Consider the following 19666-nt stretch of genomic DNA (forward strand, 5'->3'; position numbering starts at 1 on the left):
TGACACAGGGCGGGGGTATTGGGATAAGACAGAGCATGAGACTGTCACCCAAAGGTGACTATGAATGTTTTAGAAGCAAGAGGGATATATGGCGATCTAGAAGGGACAGCCCTGGACTCAGTGTTACTTAACACTTGCACTAAGTTGATAGATTAGAGGACAAATCTTTAATTACTCAAATGACATTTTCAAGTTGAATAAAAATACTGGATACATGATTAAAACTCCAAGTAGCTCAGCAGGGACAAAAGCTCAGTAGAGCTTTAAATAGAAAAAAAAGAAAACGCACGGCCCGTCACTTTCAAAGCACAGACTGGAGGCCGCCAGACTTTTTTTTTTTTTTTTTTTTTTTTGACCTTTTCTGGGAAACTTAGGAGGTATTGATTGAATTCCTAAATGCTGACATTAATAACTGTAGTCCTGCCAATTTGAAGGTCTCCTGAAATTGCTAGATTTTTATGGAGTCCAGTTACACTCAGGAAAATAATAAACTATTCATCAGGCTTATCTTGGTGCTACATGGCAGGTACTTTATAATATAGCATACTCAGGCCTCCACACTCATACACCAAACACACAAACATATACACATATATACATACATATACACATGCACATGTATACACATGTACACATATGCATACATGTACACTATAAATATACACATACATATAACATTACACATATACACATATACAGAGATACATGCATACACACATACACATATACATGTACATACACATATAGCCACAGATATACACATACTATATTCACATTCATACACATATACATATTTATCATAATATATATACACACAATACACATACACACAGATATACATGTGCACACATATGAGCACACGGACACACATACATATTTGACTAAAAACTAAGCAAAGAGTGTACCTTGAGATTCTGTAAAGGAAATTTTCCTCTTACTGTAGGTCCTGAGGCATGAGTAATTTCCCTTTTGCTGGCATTTTATTAGGAACTTTCTTACAAAATTGAGTGCTGAGGACAGGGGGTCAATTGAGTACCAGAGGAAGTTAATGAACACAGAGTAAAGCAGCCAGATTTAAACCATTTCTCTCTTCACAGATGAAAATAGCAGCATGGGAGAAAATTTAGTTAGATGGATTTTCATGTGTAACATTAATAATATTCATTCAATTTCATTTACAATTGGCTGTAATATCTGAAGCCCCCTCACTCCCTTTTTAGATTAAAAACAAGACAGAGCAGTAGATGACAGGAACACCTATGGTTTGGGCAGAGGGCTCCAGGGAAGTGCTGACATTAGAGAAAATGTTAAAATGTTGATATATCTGCTCTTAAAAAGAACTTGCCAGTGCGTTGTTTCTCTTAAGGATTATGTAACACAGAGACTGTTCTTCACATCACAGCTTGGCCCAGTCTGGACCGTTTCTGTGCCTATCCTTGGTGCTCCGGGTATCTGACCTCTTGGCACAGGAATCCTGTCCTTTCTCATCTTTCTCCCACCAGGCGTGGTGAGCGAGTGTTCCCTCTGCCTCAATGAGTCCTTTATGTGCTCAAATACCACCGTTCTGAGGGCTCCGCTTTCCCTCCACAATACGAAACAAAGCCCCATTCTCTACCTTCATCGCTATCATATTCAACCATGAAGTGTTTGCTGAATATTGGGCTAGTGAGTAAATGTGTGGCCATTTCAGCAGATACTATTATTCTATCTGCCTATCTGTCTGTCTGTCTGTCTATCTATCTATCTATCTATCTATCTATCTATCTATCTATCTATCTATATCCATCTATCTATCTATCTATCATCTATCTATCCATCTATTATCTATCTATCTATCTATCTATCTATCTATCTATCTATCATCTATCTATCTATCCATCTTCTATCTATCTATCTATCTATCTATCTATCTATCTATCTATCTATCTTTGGTTTTTGAAGACAGTTTCACTGTGTAATCCTGACTATCCTAGAACTCACTCTGTAGACCAGGGTTGTAGATCTCAAACCCACAGAGATCTACCTGCCTCTGCCTCCCTTGTGCTAGGATTAAAGTTTGTGCCACCACTGCCCCGTCTATTATCATTTAAAAAAAAAAAGCTAGCATTTTAGCTTTTCTAAGGTCAGTTTGCATGAGCAGCTTGGCATCCTCTCAAATGGAAAAGGTGACTTTCCTTTCTTGTGCGGTATGACGTGTGCGTGCATCATGAAATGACCCAGATTCACTAGAGAGCATGCTAATGGGAGACTTTCCTCAGGACATTGTTATCCGTAGTTCTTTATGATGTGGGAATTCTTCGTGTCTCAACCTTTTACATGAGAATTACTGAGTATGACCTAGCTTATATGCAACATCCCATAATGTAGATATCCCCCTTTAAAAACATTGAGAGACTTCCTTTGGTATCTGAGTGAAACTAGTAAGAAAATCTATGACTGGGCAGATAAAATATTCTGTTGCTAGGTCAAATGGCAGAGCAGGCCACTCACTCTATAGGAACCTGTAGACATAGGTGTCAACTTTCGCATCCCATGCCCCTCAGCGTGGACTTCTCACCCCAGTTTACACATATTGAACGTTCCTTGGCTTCAGGTCTGCAGAGGATATGAACACAATAGGTGGTTAATAGCTAGACTGCTGATGTACAGATCTTAACTCTTCTCAGACTGAGACTCTGTCCCAAGGAGTAATTCTTCCTGGGCCTCAGCTGGTTTCTTTGTAGCAGCTGATGGTTTTTCAGAGGCCATGGTGCCTTGTCTTCTGCCTCCTTATCTCACGTTCATCAGAAGGGAACAAAGCAATCTTCCAGTTAGTGCTTTGCACGCCCAGGAGAACTCCTCCCTTATTATACAAGCCAGTTAGTCCTTGCTTATACCGGTTTATTCATTTCCAAATAGCATTTGCTTCAATACCTGCATATCCAAATGTCTGCTCTTGAGTGTCCCGTCATTAATTAATATACAGAGGGAGCGTAGGCATGACAGCCACAGTTCGAGTGTTACTGCCTTTCTTGGCACTCGAGCTTTGGAATTGTAAGGATTCCTTAGAATGCTCTCAATTCTATTACACACCCTTTGGATTTTCTAGCTACAGAAAAGAAGGAGTGGTGGGCAGACAGGTTTTTTTATAGGTTCTTTGTGAATTTCACATCCAGCAGAAAAAAAATCTCACTGTTAAAGCTGTATTTTGTCACAGTGTGTCCCACGGTCTACCTGTTTGTCCACATGTCTTTGCTTGCAAATGTTCATTGTAGTGAGCTATTGGTCTGGTACGAGGCCTCTGGCTTCTGCTACTCAATACTGTGAAATACTGTTCAGTACTGGAACAAACTGTGATTCCTCTAGGATATTCTGTTATTGCACCTTCATGGAGATCCTGTAGTTTTGGACCTATAGGACCTGGCCCTTCATGCGCTCCAGTAAGTTCATCGATGGGGTCCAATTCATAGCACTAGATCTGGTCCTGAGAAGTATCTGAGCAAGTCAGCCCATGGGCTCTCCTCCTCTCATGCCCTCGGGGCCCACTCACCAGCCACACCCTCAATCATGGCCAGCTATACCCTGCTGCCCAGGAGAGGCCAAGAGGCAGGGCTGGCTCTCCTGTGCTCACACCCTCGGGGCTGGCTCACCAGCAACCCTCACATCCAGGGTCAGCTCTACAGTCCTGCAGAGAGGCAGGGCCAGGTCTCCCTCTCTGATGACCTCAGTGATACCTCTTCTGCCTGCCGTAGGTGGCAAGGGATGAAACAGGGGACATCTTTCCCTCCCCCATATCACCATGAGGCAGTCAAGTGGCAGGGTCAGCTCTCCACACTCATGCCCTCAGGGGTGGATCTCCTGTGCCTCCCCCCACCCTCAGGGTCAGCTCTACTGAGTTGCCCAGGAGAGGTGCAGGGCCTGCTCTCTGGAGTGATGCAGCTGGATAGTCGTTGGGAACATCTTTCCTGTTCTCATGCCACCAAGGGCCAACTCTCCCATAATGCCCAGGCAAGGGGTGGGGCCCGTTCGGCACAACCTTCAGACATCAACATGTCCCTGGGTGCCAGTCCAGACTAGGGACTTCCACCTGGCCTTTGGTGGTAACAGACCTCTGCTGCTGCAGGGCCATGAACCCAGATGTTGTGCCTGGTGGCAGCATAGGCCAGGACCCTATCGTGGTCCCAGGTGGCATCACTGGCTACTCACATCAGGGTGTTCCTCACTACCCTCAAGTCTCCAGCTCTGCCTCTCCTCACTGTGCCTACGTCCTTCTGTTTCTCTTTCTCTTCCATTTCTCCACCATTTTCTTGCTCTCCTTAGTGGTGACCAGATCTTTGAGTGTCTGGGGTCATCTCAGGAGTGGTCTCAGAAGTACTATACTCTGCTTGTGCATTATAGCACGGGGCAGGGCTCATCTCGGGCATAGTCTGCAGGCCTGCTCAGCACTGGGCTGGTGGTCATATCAGGGTAGGCCTTGTCTGGGCCCCAGAGTGCCAGTTTGGTGGTCTCAGTGTCCCCATGTGATGGTTGTCTGTCCCAGGCTCATTCCCACCCCAGGCAGAATTTTTCTAGTCTCCTGCTTGCCCACTGCCCTGGGAGCCCAGACCAGCCTTCGAGACACCAGACTGTCGGTGGTTGTCTCAGGTTTACTTTTTCAGAAAATGTTAGACTACTAATCATTCAGGTGTTCACTGGCCAGAACACTAACCGTGGACATAGCCTCTCTTCTCTGCCACCTACTGACGTACATGTGACATAGCACCCACACCTGCAAGGCCTCCAGAGGCAGGATTGTTTACTTTTTAATTTCCGTGCTCGGTTACAGAGACCCCGTCCATTCCCTTCCGTTGTTTCAACTCACTCTGTACACACCGGAGTGTGTTCGCCATGAGTAGTTTGCTTTGCAAACGTGATGCTTTCATGTAATGTACTTCCTTTTACATTTTATTTTGCTTTATATCTGTCAACATTTACGTTTTATTTGTTGGGCAATGCATGTTAGATTAATTGAATTGTTAAATGGGTGGCAGAGGGGCCGGAGAGGTGGCTCGGAAGAGCCCTGGCTGCTCTTCTAGAGGTCTGGGCTTCAGGTCCATTCACCCATGTGGCAGCTCACCATTTTCTCTAGTTCCAGGGGATCCATTGCTCTCTTGCTTCTGCAGGTACCACGCACACACACATAGTGCGTAGACTAAACAGCATACACATAAAAATGAAAAAAGATAATTTAAAATTATTTTTAGGTGTGTGTGGTAAGAGGACGGTGAGTGTGCAGCAGAGTAACTCGATATGAAGGTAGAAGCTATTCTTAGCTGTGATCCCAGCACTTATAAGAGTGACTGCTGGGTGGGAGACAGTAACTATCCAACAAATAAACAATAAATGATGATTTCACCCATTTGGTTAGTATTATCTGATAAAGTATTGATGTTTTATTGGTACTTTCCCATGTGACTTTCAATGGGTTTTTTTTTTTTAGCGTTTAATTTACCTTGAATCTCCTAACCAAAGCTCCCTGTATTTTGTAGTTATATTACTAACAACAAAACCAGACTAAATAATGCATTCATTTACTTATTATATTCTCTTGCTGTGCTTTTCCCTCTCTTTAAGTCAAAGCCATCTGTGATGGTTTGTATATGCTCATCCCAGGGAATGGCACCATTAGGAGGTGTGGCCCTGTTGGAGTAGGTGTGTCACTGTGGGTGTGGGCTTTAAGACCCTCATCCTAGCCGCCTGGAAGTCAGTATTCTGCTAGCAGCCTTCAGATGAAGATGTAGAACTCTCAGCTCTGCCAGGTACCTGTACCTGCCTGGATGTTGCCCTGCTCCCACTGTGGTGATAATGGACTGAACCTCTGTCTGAACCTGTAAGCCAGCCCCAATTAAATGTCCTTTATAAGACTTGCCTTGGTCATGGGGCCTGTTCACAGCAGTAAAACCCTAACTAAGACACCGTCTCCAAGGAAGATTCATCATCACCAAGATTGCTCACTAATTACAACATTCCAAAGGAAAAGATTCAAAAAATATTTTGAGTAACTGGACATATTTTGGGAAATGGTCACTGTCTAGGCCATGAAGCAGTGCTTGTACATTTGTTAAAGTCAGCAAGTGTTCTGAGGAGTCGACAGCTGTCAGGCTATGTGCACATATAAACATGTACGCACACTGCATTTTCCATAAGGGACTTGTCTACCTTTGGAAGCTCATCCATGCCTGGTCTGTGGGTTCTTACATTCAAGGAAGTACACCTTTCAAGGAGCTCTTACCAGATGCTAAGTGTTTGAATTCAAAAATTAGACTCACTCTCCACCATGAGAAAATGTCTTACATTAAAAAAAAAAAAAAGTCGAGGCCTGGCATGGTGGTGCACATCGTTAACACCAGCACTTGAGGGGCAGAGGCAGGTGGGACTTGGTGAGTACAGCGTCAGCCTGTTCTACATCGTGAGTTCCAGGCAGGTCTCAAACAGAATAAAAGAAAAATGTTTAGTGGCACAATAGTGGCAAAGGTGCCATACCGCTTCATGCTTGTGTTTGAACTGTCTTAGTGTCTAAATATTCAACTGGTGTAAAATGCGAGTTCGATCATCTGCCCTGCAGCACTGTGATCAGGTTTGATTACATTCGATGGACTCATGGTGAGGGTTACTTTCCTGGTAGAGAGCTGGATCAATTCAAAGGAATCTGTGGGGGACTAGGAAGGAACAGCAGGCAGAGATAAGCTCCTCCGTGTCTGGCTCTCAGTCTGTTTAGAACTAATATCCTTGGCCTCCGGGTAACACAATATTTTCGTAGCCTGCATCAACCATCGCTAGAATGTCAATATAAATTGGATTTCAGCAAGGCACAGATCCATACAATCTACTCGAACCCAGCAATAAAGAAACATTGTGAAATCTTTCATGTTCTTTGTTCACTATCATTATGGAAAAAGAACAATAATTGGTTTTCATGTATGTTTACAGAAATGCAGTCGAAAGCTGCAGTGTTACAAGGAATCGAATTTTAAATTTAACTGTAAACAAAAGGTCTCGTGGGTTCTCTGTGACTCATTTCAATACAAGTAATTCTCTAGTGCACTGTTTGGATATTAGGTGTCAATACCCAGTGTGAAAGGCAGATATACTTTATGGTACATTCTGAAGAGGACTTAGCAGATCGACAGAGCAGGTTCTTGGTCCCTCTATTCTATCAATGCAAGCTATGAGCCTACAGCCTGCAAATAAATACCAGTGTGGTATTTATACTCTGGGGTAGGCAAAGAGGAAGGGAGGGTTGGAATGGTCCTCTGCAGAGAGAGATGGTTGTGCCAGAAAACACACCCTGACCCTCGCTCCTCTTCCCGTCTTCCTTCCTCTCTTAGGCTGGCAAGCCTTCTGAGCATCTGGGTCAGTCAGCACACGCCATATCCTTTGGCCGTGCTAGGGTCACATTTATTCATCTTATCCTTGTTCTGAATCCGATTTGGTGACTGAATGAAATAACTGTTCATTGCGCAGCGTCTTGTAGCACTCCTTCTGTGTGCCAATCCCACGCTAGGCAGTTAGTGGAGAGGAGAATAGATAAAGGCCCGGCCACTGGAGCTCGCAGCCTCAGGCTGAATGTGTGAGAGAGCCTTGGGAGGAGACACAGTGAGGGAACTGTGGATTACTTTTCCTGCTGAGCATGCCTGGGCTGATGACATCGGGCAGTGACCGTGGGCATCTTTGCTCTCATTCATAGAATTGGATTCACTTTGCATGGAGGAGCTGTCCAAAAGCCATGCAGATATTTTTGAAACATTGAGATCGAAGGGGGAGAAAGCTGGAAGCTTCAACAGGTTGAAACTTGACTGTTTGACTTTGTTCATCATGAATGACTCTGTGGTACCCAGTGGTGTAAGAAAGAAGAGAAACCCGTGTTTACTGAGCTCTGCGATGTCTGTCTGCCCATCTGTCTGTCTGTCCCCTAGGGGTGGTGGTGGTGAGGAAAACAGAAACTTGCCTTTGCATTAGGATGAGAGGATGTGAGCATATCTGTTGCTAATCAGGACTCTTACTTCCTGCATCCCCAACCTGCTACTTCTACAGGTGTTTGATAATACAAAAGGCTTGTTTGGGCCACGGTGATCAGTAGTGTCAAGGAGAGAATTAAGGTTTAGTAAGAAAATCAGGATGGATAAATAACAGTGCCAGGTAGCATATGCTCTTAACCCAGGTACACTTAGAGCTGAGATCAGACCTCAGAGCAGAGGAAACGCACGGGAGAAGCATGAGGGGAAGGCACAGTAGGAAGACGCTGCACTTAATGTCAAACACGACAACCTTTCTGTTTTCCTAGGAAAATCTTGCTTGAATTAGTAAACAGAGTTTAATGAAGAAAAACTCCTGGTAATCCTGTCAACTAGAGACCACCAGTGCTAATATTTGGGTATATTTTCTCATGTACATGTACTTATGAAACAATAATTTCTGTGTATATTCATTATTTTCATGATTTTTGCATCTGCAAGCCATTAAAATCATCATAAGTCTATCTTGCTGGCTACAGTATATTGTCATATTGTACCATGACATGGATGGTGTCCACTCCTGTACCATGACATGGATGGTGCCCACTCCTGTACCATGATATAGAGGGTGCCTGACTCATGAAGTTTGACTTTTATATTTTGACTTTACAACAATTAAAAAAGAGACATTCAGTAGCAATAGCACCTTACCTTTTGAAATTTGATCAGTTTTTTTTGGGGGGGGTAGCGATATTCTCTTGATACTCTTTCATGGTATCTCTTTCATGGATACTCTTTCATGGTATATTTTGATGGGCCACAGCAGCAGGCAGAGGCCCCACACAGGCAGGCCTGTGAACACAAGAGAGGCAGCAGTTACAGAGTCATTATACTGCTCTGCGGTGTTCAGGCCTTGAGTTCTGGAGTCCACGTTTATCTTGCTACATTTTGTTAAAATGCCATACACCCGTTAGCTGAGGAACTCTGCCGTCTGCTGGAGATAGATATGGAGTGTTTAGCATACTGCCTTTCCCTTGGTACCTGGGCCACTGTGTGAATGTCTTTGCTCAGAAATCTTTCCCATAACCAGGACAATAGCACATGCTACATTCCTGTGGCTTGAACATGCAAGTGCTGAATCTGGCAGTGCTCTCTCTTTATCTCTGAAGTTAATCGTCATAAGCCACCACTGCTGGCTTCCCTATTCCAGCCTCAGTGCTGAAGGGGTTAAACCACGAGTCAGGCAGATATGCATAGCAGAGTCACTAGCACTGTCTGATTTCTGCTTGGCTTACAGGAGATCTAGGTTACTGATCTGATAGTCCAGATCTTAGAGCAAACACTCTCCTCTGCTGCCCCCCACATGGGTCCATTCTTCTTTCTTGCAACCAGCAGATCTGTATTGACATTGTATCTCTCTAGCACATATTCAGATGACCTGAAGCCATTAGTTAGCAAGACCATTTAACCCAGACTGTCCTATGTCTGCTTCTAGTTATGATGGGTGGCATGCAGGCCTCCAGGTGTGTTTGTTGATGATGAGGCAAGGACACCAAGGTACCTTCACCACATGTTCCCCAGTCAGGCACATTAGCCAGTGACTTCTAAGAGGCAAGGCTATTAACAGTCTTATGCGGTGGTTAATTTTATCACTTTCATTTTTACATGTGAGAAAACAGAGTCACTGAAGAGGTAAGACACTGGCTCACTGTCACTCCAGTGAGCCGTGGCTAAGCCAGTTACCAGCCTCAGTTTCCTGTCCTGAAATTCCTCCTCTTACTCACTGCGCCATAGTGAATGTCTGCAGAGAACTCATTTTTTAAAGTTCTTGGGCAAAATAAAGCCAGGAATCTTCATAATGTCACCTGAATTTCAGAGCGGTTGTATTATTCACACCTCCTTTAAGACAGCTTTAAATTGTTACTTTATGAAGGAGTTGTTTTCATGTGATTTTTAAAGCTTAGAATCTTAGAGCATAGGCTGCTTAGTTTTTGTCATCCTGACACAAGTTTGGGTCACCTAGGAAGAGAGCACTACAGTTAAAAAGCTGTCTCCATCAGCTTGGGCTGTAGGAAAGCCTTGGTGGGTATTTATTATTTTTTAGGTTGATGATTGACATGGGAAGGCCCAGCCTATTGTACCTACTTGTGTGGTGGTAGGTTGTGTGAGGAAGAAAGCTGAGCAAGTGCCGTGAGGAGCAGGCCAGTAAGCTGTGGGCCTCATTGGTACACACACTCATACAAACACATAGACACAGACACCCAAACATACATACACAGACACAGATACACACATAGAGACACATACACAGACACACAGACACACAAAGCACCTACACATACACAAACACACAGACACAGATACACACATAGAGACACATACATGGATACATACACACACACACACACACACACACACACACACACACACACACACACACCATGTGTATCTTAGTAAGGGTTTCATTGCTGTGAAGAGACACCACGACCAAGGCAACTCTTATAAGGACAACATTTAATTGTGGCTGGCTTATAGGTTCAGAGGTTCAGTCCATTATCATCATTGTGGGAAGCATGGCAGCATCCAGATAGATATGGTTCTGTAGAAGGAGCTGGGAATTCTACATCTTGTTTCTAAGGCAGCCAGGAGGAGGCTTTCTTCTGAATTGGGTGGAACTTAAGCACAGGGCCTCAAAGCCCACTCCTACAGTGATGAACTTCCTCCAACAAGGCCACACCTACTGCAACAAGGCTGTACCTCCTAATAGTGCTACTTCCCTTGGCCAGGCATTCAACCCACCGCAGTGTGATTGATTATATTCACTCTCTGTTAATACTTTGTGTCCTCCAACATTCCTCTTCTCAACCATACTCCTTTCAACATTCGTGTGTGTGTGTGTGTGTGTGTGTGAGAGAGAGAGAGAGAGAGAAAGAGAGAGAGAGAGAGAGAGAGAGAGAGAGAGAGAGAGAGAGAATTTAATAATTTAATAAGGACTGCTTACATGACCATGGGTAAGAGATTATTCTTAGAATTATGCTCAGCCCTAACTTTAATTTTTTGTGGGGCTTCCATAGTGTTTTTCATATTGGATGCATCATTTTTGGTTCCCACCAACACTATCTAGGAGTTACAACTTTTCCACATCCTAGCTATTACTAACCTTTTGTTGTTGTTAATAATACCTATAGTACAATCAATTTAAACATATCTCTGACTAACATACAAATAAATGAGACTCAGACTATGGTTATTTTATTTGGCTTTGGCAGTTACTGTTGGGTAACCCCTGATCTGCTCTTCTCACTGCTGGCCTGGCTACCTCCCCAGTGGTGTACTCCAGATACTTGCTGTTTCTCCTGGCCACGTGCTCATGGTCCATCTCCCCTCTTCTTCTCCCTGAGTTCTTCATCCTCTTCCCCCTGGTCTCTCTTCACTTCTCTCTCTTCTCCATCCTCAACCAGGTAACTAAAAAACCACCAACCTTTAATCCCTCCAGTTAATTGGCTGTAGCCAATTTAATTTAACCAGCCTGTAAACATGAGAATTCACTCCTAGGCCTAGACCTTGGGGGCAGGACTTAGCATTACAAGGCATCGCAGCAGACCAAACCTCAACAATATCCATCTTGTAGCACTTAGGAGACAGAGGCAGGCAGATCTCTGTGAGTTGGAGGCCAGCCTGATCTACAGAAAGAGAGAGTTCCAGGACAGCCAGGACAAACTTGGTCTTGAACAACCAGATAAATAAATATTTAAAAAGCCATTTTGACAGGTATGAGACAATGGTGGTTTTTATTTGATTTGTAGGTCTCTTTTGGTGGCAACTGCTTTAATGATGTTTCAGTGTGTAATGTTCAAGAGCTCACTGCGCAGATCAAAACTGATACCATTTGAGGCACTGTCCGCAGATCCAGTGGCACTCCTGTCTCTATCCCTCTCAGTCTCTTCCAGGCTGATGTTTGCTGGATGCAGTTGCCTTTCCTTTAGCCATGGTGCTCCCACACCAACCATCTGCAGCTGTCTCCTTGTGTTCTCCTCTTACTGCTCGCCCTGTGACTGAATCATCGTCTTCTCTCCTCCTCAGCCCTCACTAAGTATAGCTTCCATCTGTAGAGATTCTTGCATGCTTTTCTCTCTTTAAACATACCTTTTATTATCATCACTCCTCCTGAAACCCAGTACTTCCCATTGTGTTATTTCAGGAGTGTTTTAAAATGCATCCTTTAAACGTGAATGACATTCTGTAAATGTGTCTTACAGAGCATAAGTCCAAGACAGCCCCGTCTCTGCTTGGAAGTGCAGCTGTTCACTGGTCCATAGTCAGGTGCAGTGTCTTAGCTGGGTATTTGCAGTCCACCCCTTCCTGTGTCTACACTTCAGAGACACTGCTGTTTTCTGTTAGTTTCTCCACTGCTACGTGTGACTCACAGTGACTTCTGCAACTGGAGTCTTTGGCTGCCGTTATTATACAACGGCTGTGATGGATAGATAATGCTGGTTTTTAATTGGATGCACCTGGAAAGAGGAAACCTCAGTGGAAGAATTGTCTCCATCAGATTGGCCTGTGAGCATGTCTGTGGTGCTGCATTGTCATGATTGATGCTTGATGTGGGAGGGCCCAGCTCACTGTGGGTGGGGCCATCACTGAGCAAGCAGTCCTGAGTAGTATAAACACACAGCTGAGTGAGCAAGAGAGAGTAAGCCCATCTGTTTCATTCCTCCATGGCCTCAGCTTTAGTTCCCCACTCCGTGTGCCTATCTTAGTTTTCCTCCTGCTCTAACTGTAGGCTGAAACAAACCCTTTCCTCCCCTTTTGGTCAGTGTTATGTTATAACAACAGGTTTTATCACAGCAACAGAGAAGCATTCTGGAACAGGTACCCAGCCTTCCACTAAAAAAAAACCCCTGGCTTTATTAATTCTCTTAAAATAATATTCTCTTTCCTTATTTGCACCCCATGGCATTTTCTGCTCTTTTCTCTTGTGGGATTTTTCTTCCTGAGCTCTGTGATATTTGTATTTAGAGCTGTCTGTGTCCTTTCCTGTAGTTAGATCTATTCTGGGTACTTCACGGTGTACAGAAGTGCTTTCCGCACGAAGATGCTTCCTTTGCTCACGGGCAGGCAGAGCATTGCAGCAACCCTTTGGCAGATGGGTAGCTGAAGGATTGTGTTTCCCCATTTTCTTGTGCTTGGTTGCCTCTGCATAGAATCTCACCGGGAGTTATTGTTCCACACACAGAGAAAAGGCAGCTGAGGAAGTCTAAGTGGGTTGGGTTTAAACCAGAGGCATCCCACTCACCAGCTGTGTGACTCGGAGACCATGCAGAACCTCTGAACGTCTATCCTTCATCCACAAACTAGACAGTTACACAGCTGAAAGCTTGGTGAGAAGCTTGAAAGAGCTATCGTGCGAGAGGCTGTATCCGAGAGGGAGACCTCAAGCAAGTTCATTTTACCACCCTGTCGCTCTCCCTTTTCGCTCTTCTCTCTTGTAGTATAGCATGCGGCTCAAGCGCTGTGCAATCTCATCTTGTTTGCCTTTTCTTTCCGTCCATATCACTTCCTCAGCTGAATGTCAAGTTCCTTGAGGGGTGAAATGAACAAGTTCTATATTAATGGTATCAATTAGTGTGTAAGGTCATGCATGTCTAACTGCTGGGTCTGGAGAACAGTTTCCTTGTGGTCATCTACCACCTCTGGCTCCTACAGTCTTTGCATTCTCTCTTCTGCAGTGGGGAAGACGATATGATATTATTTCTTGCAAAATGTGCAAGCTTCTTCTCTCCAGCAAGTGGCAATGTTAAGCTGTTGATGGCTACCTGATCACTCTCTGCCTAGAGGGAAACTGCCTGGACTAGGGAGTAGACAAACACCATTTAATCTTTTATGTAAATCTTATTGTTAGTGGAATATCCCAGTGGAACTGGGATAGTTCAGAGGCACAGCAATAAAAGTGAATACAATGAAACTTATCTAAAAGCAATCACACACACCCCCCCCACCCACCCACCCCCCCCACACACTGTATGTGCAAACTAGTGTGTTTCCTGTTTACATGTCAATGTCTAGTGTGACATTGACTTTAATGTAACCTGCAGTGGGTGTCGGTTTGATTTTACATGTTCTTAATCAGCCATAGAAGCATCTAGTCTGTGATAATATCAATCTTTGTCCCTACAAACCCTTCATGGGTGATTGGCAAATAGCTGCTTTTAGATTATACAAGGCATTAATTAAGATTAGCTGATATTTGGAGAAATTTTCCTACCAGTATCTCTGAAGTTACAGGTTTGCATAGTTGATTAAGCAGCAACTTGTAAGATGGTATTTTTCTTTCATAACTTGAAGTTAATGCAACATAAAAGCAATCAACTTTATTTTTTTATAGTCATATGACTGCATCCAGCGCAGACAGTTTTTGGAATTATAAGTATTGAAAAATATACAAGCATCCTAACCACAGATTTTTATACCCTCAGACAGAAAAAAATGTCAGTTCTCTGAAATAGTATTTAATTCATGGAAGGTTATATTTGTGAGGTTCCACATAGGAATGCAATTTATAATACGTTTATAGTAAGTAATAGACACCTAGTATTAGAATAATGTCTGGATAGATTACTCCACCACTAAATCACTTTTATTACTGTGTATTCCTGCTAAATGGAGAATAAATAAAATAATAGATCTCGACGTCTTCTCCGGAAATGCCATTCGCTAGCTATGAAAAGTCTGGCATGTCTTTCTGGTTTTCATTTGTTTTCTTCTTCACATAAGTGGGACATGTAGTAAGTTTCATGTTAAAATTAAGTATTGGAAGCAATCTTTTCTGAATACTTAAAGAGAAACGAGCTATGAACACCGCAGCTGTAGCTTCACTATTCGTTCGTCTGGCATGGACACTGATCGCTCACGGCAATTGCTTACTGGTAACGTAGGCCCCGACTCTCTGACTAAAGGCCACAGTGTATGATAAGCTGTGACACATGGTGTAAATTAGAGTAGAGGAAAAAATGTCACAAGTGACATTTACCACACTAATGCTGACCTTTAAAACTACTTAATTACTGGTCATTGGTGCTGCAGGAGTTACTTTCACAAAGTTCTTTTCTCTGTCATTATAATATCAGCTTATCCTAGGATGAAACAACCAGCCACCAGCCATGAATATCACCCCAGCATAGTTTGTCCTCAGATATCTTTATACCTCTACGAATGGTAGTCCGTTTTCTTCACGCATTCCCATGCTTCAGATTCTAATGTGCTCCTAATAGTTTTCAGAGTAATTATTGAACTAATTTTACCCATTACCGTGAGTCAGTCGGGTTAACTCAAAGCTCAGAGGCCTGCATGGGAACAAACCTCCATAACAAAGCTTTTCCATGTGCACTGTGACAACAGTCCAACCGGGTGACTTGGGATCCCAGGAAGCTGTCAGTCTGTCAGCCAGGACCACCATCAAACACTTGCCTGGTCAGTCATTCTCTCTGGTCACTTGAAAAAGCTCTGCCAAGTAGACAGCAAGCTTCTGACTCCAGACTCCAAAACCTTATCTTCTAAGAAAGGGGTTCCTCTGCTTTTTAATCCTTGGCAACAGTTTGAGAAATGCTTGAGATTGTGGTGCCTGTGATTCTAATCTCTGTGCTTCACCGAGATGTGTGATGTCATTTCATGGTCACTTATCAAGGTGTTTTTACTTACAAGGGATTTTATTTTTAGATTTTTTTTTTTTTTTTAGTTTTCATCTTCTTAATGCCACAAAACTTGCGATGATTTTGTATTTTCACACAGGTGGTCTTTTTGTTTGATGGTTGTTTATGGTTTATTGTAAACAACCTGTTTACTCCTGCCACAGATGTCTCCTCTGCGATTACAGCTGGTTAGGTGAATTCTTCCTCAAGTATAACCTTTAAAAGGTCCTTTGAAAATTGTTTATGTTCATTGCACATGGTACTGGATAGACATATGCAAATATATAATGAATATGCAATGTATGTTGAGTAATACTCTCTCTCCATGCCCCTCCCTCTTGTCCTGTAATGGTTCATCATGGCAATCAACTTTGACCAGATCTAGAGTCACCTAGAAAACAGAACACTGTGAAGGACCATTGAGATTAGGTTAATCAGGGTGGGAAGACTCAGCTTAAAAGTGGTGGCATTATCCCTAGTTTGGCTTCCAGGTTACAGAGAAAGGAGAAAGCTTGCTAAGTGTCTCCACCAGTCAAAGATAGTTGCTATATCTAGGTTGGGTATTGGGTTACACTTCTGATTGAGCATTACCAAACATATAAAGCCTTTGATTAACATTTAAAAAATTGGATAAAAGCAAAAAGGAAAAGGGGGCATGGGATAGGGGTTTTCTAGGAAGGGGAAATGGGGAAAGGGGATGGCATCTGAAATGTAAATAAAATATAAAATAAAATAAAATAAAATAAAATAAAAATGAGCTTTTGCCTCCCTCTGCCTCCTGTCTATGCATGCGATGCCTGCCTCCTGTCTATGCATGCCATGTCTGCTCCTGTCTATGTATGCAATGTCTGCCTCCTGTCTATGTATGCCATGCCTGCTCCTGTCTATGCATGCAATGCCTGCTCCTGTCTATCCATGCAATGCAACCAGCAGTCCCAAGCACCTGCTGCTGTTTGGTCCCCATTGTGATGAGATCTGCCTGAAACAGAAGCCCAAACCAATCCTTTCTCTCTTAGGTTGCCTTTCCAGTGTTTACTTCACCCAACAACAAACAGAAGGAATGAAGCTAATTTTGAATTAGTCCCCCAGGACGTTTGCTTCTACCTTTATGTTATATATACATACATGGTTTTATTTATCTCTATAAAATACAGGATCATGCTTGAGCTGACAATTTGTTTGTATTTGTGAGACTAAGTTCGTTTGCTTAATATGACTGTCTATCATTCTTTCTACTTGATGGTCAACAATATGTCATTGTAGTCTTTAGGGTAGAAGAGTCCTCTGTGCAGATATAACACTGGGTCCATTCACTCCGCTGTTGTTCAACACCCAGTTTGGGCCATAACTTAGCAACTGTGAATAGTAAGCACAGATGAGCAAGTATCTCTGTGAAATAATTTTTGGGGTCCTTGAGGTAAGTGCTCAGAGATGGTATTGCTGTGTGTCTTAGTCAGGGTTTCTATTCCTGCACAAAACATCACGACCAAGAAGTAAGTTGGGGAGGAAAGGATTTATTCAGCTTACACGTCCACACTGCTATTCATCACCAAAGGAAGACAGGACTGGAACTGAAGCAGGTCAGCAAGCAGGAGCTGATGCAGAGGCCATGGAGGGATGATACTTACTGGCTTGCTTCTCCTGGCTTGCTCAGCCTGCTTTCTTATAGAACCCAGGACTACCAGCCCAGGGATGGCACCCTCCCACCCTTGATCACTAATTGAGAAAATGCCTTAGAGCTGGATCTCATGGAGGCATTTCCTCAAGGGAGGCTCCTTTCTCTGTGATAACTCCAGCTTGTGTCAAGTTGACACACAGAACCAGCCAGTACACTGGATCATGTGATACTTCAATTTTCAGTTTTTAAGGGGCCCAGCAGTCTCTCTGTGGTCCCTTTTCCCACATTCTCACCAAGATCTGTTGCTAGTGATTTAAGGATTGCCATTTTGACTGGAGCAAAAGGGAAACTTACTGTATTTTTATTTTGTGTTTCTCTGGTGGTTAGTGAGGTTTAATATTTGTGTGTACTTGGCCATTTGAATTTCATTTTTTTTGAGAAGTGTCTAATCATTTGTACCTTCATTGATTGGGTGGTTTGATTTCTTGTCGTTTGAGTTCTTTATGTATTCTTGATACTGTTCTCTCAGATATGCGGATTTTCTCTTGTTAGACAAAAGAGGTGGAACGGAAGGATGAACAAAGTGTGGTAACTGCATGGTGGACTTTTCTACCCTCAAGCCATAATGAAACTATGCTGCTGACTGTCAAGCCACAGCAACTATAGATAAGCATATATAACTACAGACAAGCATGGCCTCAGAGCACTGACGATCTCCTCCTTCTCTAGGTCGTCTCTTCACTTGGTGAAGTATTCCTTTGCTATGTAAGAGCTGTTCAGTTTTCTGAGGTCCCACTCATCAGTTGGTGGCATTATTTTCTAAGTGAATTGTGACTGATTTGTAGTCTTTGCTGAGGTCTTGACATGTCTTCTGCTGGTTTGAGAGTTTTACAGAACATGTTAAGAAGGTATTGGATCCAGTTGGACTCTTGTCTGAGGCAAGAAAAGGAATCAAGGAATTTATTCTTCTCCATGTAGATACTGGTTTCCCAGCATAGATACCAATTCCCCCAGCTCCTTTTGTTGAAGATGCTGTCATTTTTTCAGTGTACATTTGTGGCATCCTTGTAAAAAGTCAGGTAGCTGCAGCTATGTGGATTTATATGTGACTTCTCAATTCCATTGGTCTATGTGTCTGTTTTGTATAGCGCCATGCTGCTTTTGTACTGTTCTGAAGTATAACAAAATAAAAAATGTGACACTTTTAGTATTATTTTATTTTAAGATCACTTTTACTATCTCCATGATTGGCACAGAATGTTTCAATTAATTCTTTGACAATTTACATATACATCCATGCATGCATGCATGCATACATACATACATACATAATACATACATTATATCTAGATATACACACATATATACCCCCCACCTTATCACTAGGGTGCCAGACTCCCTGAGCATTGAGAGTGATTACTCCCTTGGCACCTTTTAAGCAGTTGATCTGAAGGAGATGAACCTTCCTGGTGTCCTTGGACAAGGACATAGGACATACACAAGGGCAAGCACAGCACTAGGGACCTGCTGAAGCCCGGAAACTGCTGTGGGAAACCTAGTCTATGAGGTTGGGTTTAAAGCCTTCCTGTCCAGACTCATCTAGTCACATTTCCAGGCTGTCCTTTTCAGCCGTGGGATAAATACTGATAACAACTGGAAAAAGAACAAATTGGAACCAACCTAGAAATGATCCTTCTGGTGTGTGAACATATATACCAGTTCAGGTATTGCAGGTCAGGAACTGAAAGAGATGGGATCCATCCCAGCAGACTAAGAAGGCTGCTGACAACAGTGTCCAAGAAGATCAATATACACCACAGGAAGACCCTGAACTTAAGAAAGAGAAATAACTGTTTTGAAATTATTATAAAATAAGATATGGGAACCCGGGTGCTTGTAGAACAGCCTGTCTACTTTCCAGTCTGAGGCATGCCTGGTCTCACTCCGTGGAGAACTGAGAGAGGATTGTCAGTGATGGATAGTCACACGTGTCCTCAGCTCACCCCCTGAGCCATCTGGGGAGCCTTTAAAGTAATTCTGCAGAGAGCCTATGATGCCTTATTACCTGCAGGTCATAGTATTGGTGGGTTCGATTCATTTGCTGCTTGGGAAAGCATGAGTGTGCTGCCTATAACTGCTCATGTTATTGTGAAACAAGTACCTGAGTATATCCAATGCAGCATCCAAATAGAGAAACTACCAGCCAATCCAGCTTTTAAACTCTACACTTCCTGATACGGTCCCCTATTTGCTCCATCCCTGAAGTCTAGTGTATGTAATAGATTAATTTTATAAAAATAAATTTTAAGTAGATTAAAAATGTCCTGTAAATTGCTCTATATTCTTTTCCAATTAACTTAGTAATGAATGCAATGGAAACCTTA

General features: G+C 43.0%; 1 protein-coding gene and 1 non-coding gene across 4 annotated transcripts in view; one reads left to right on the forward strand and one right to left on the reverse strand.

Annotated features, from left to right (window-relative positions):
• Tmem117 (transmembrane protein 117) overlaps window positions 1–19666 on the forward strand; it is a 467221-nt gene that overhangs the window by 67714 nt on the left and 379841 nt on the right. The gene's annotated exons all lie outside the window — the stretch shown is intronic.
• LOC117719421 (small nucleolar RNA SNORA17) lies at window positions 4640–4769 on the reverse strand. Its single transcript, XR_004608156.1, has one exon. It is a non-coding gene; the product is annotated as a small nucleolar RNA SNORA17 (small nucleolar RNA).

The sequence above is a fragment of the Arvicanthis niloticus genome, chromosome 13 (assembly GCF_011762505.2).
Source record: "Arvicanthis niloticus isolate mArvNil1 chromosome 13, mArvNil1.pat.X, whole genome shotgun sequence".
Lineage (NCBI taxonomy): Eukaryota > Metazoa > Chordata > Mammalia > Rodentia > Muridae > Arvicanthis > Arvicanthis niloticus.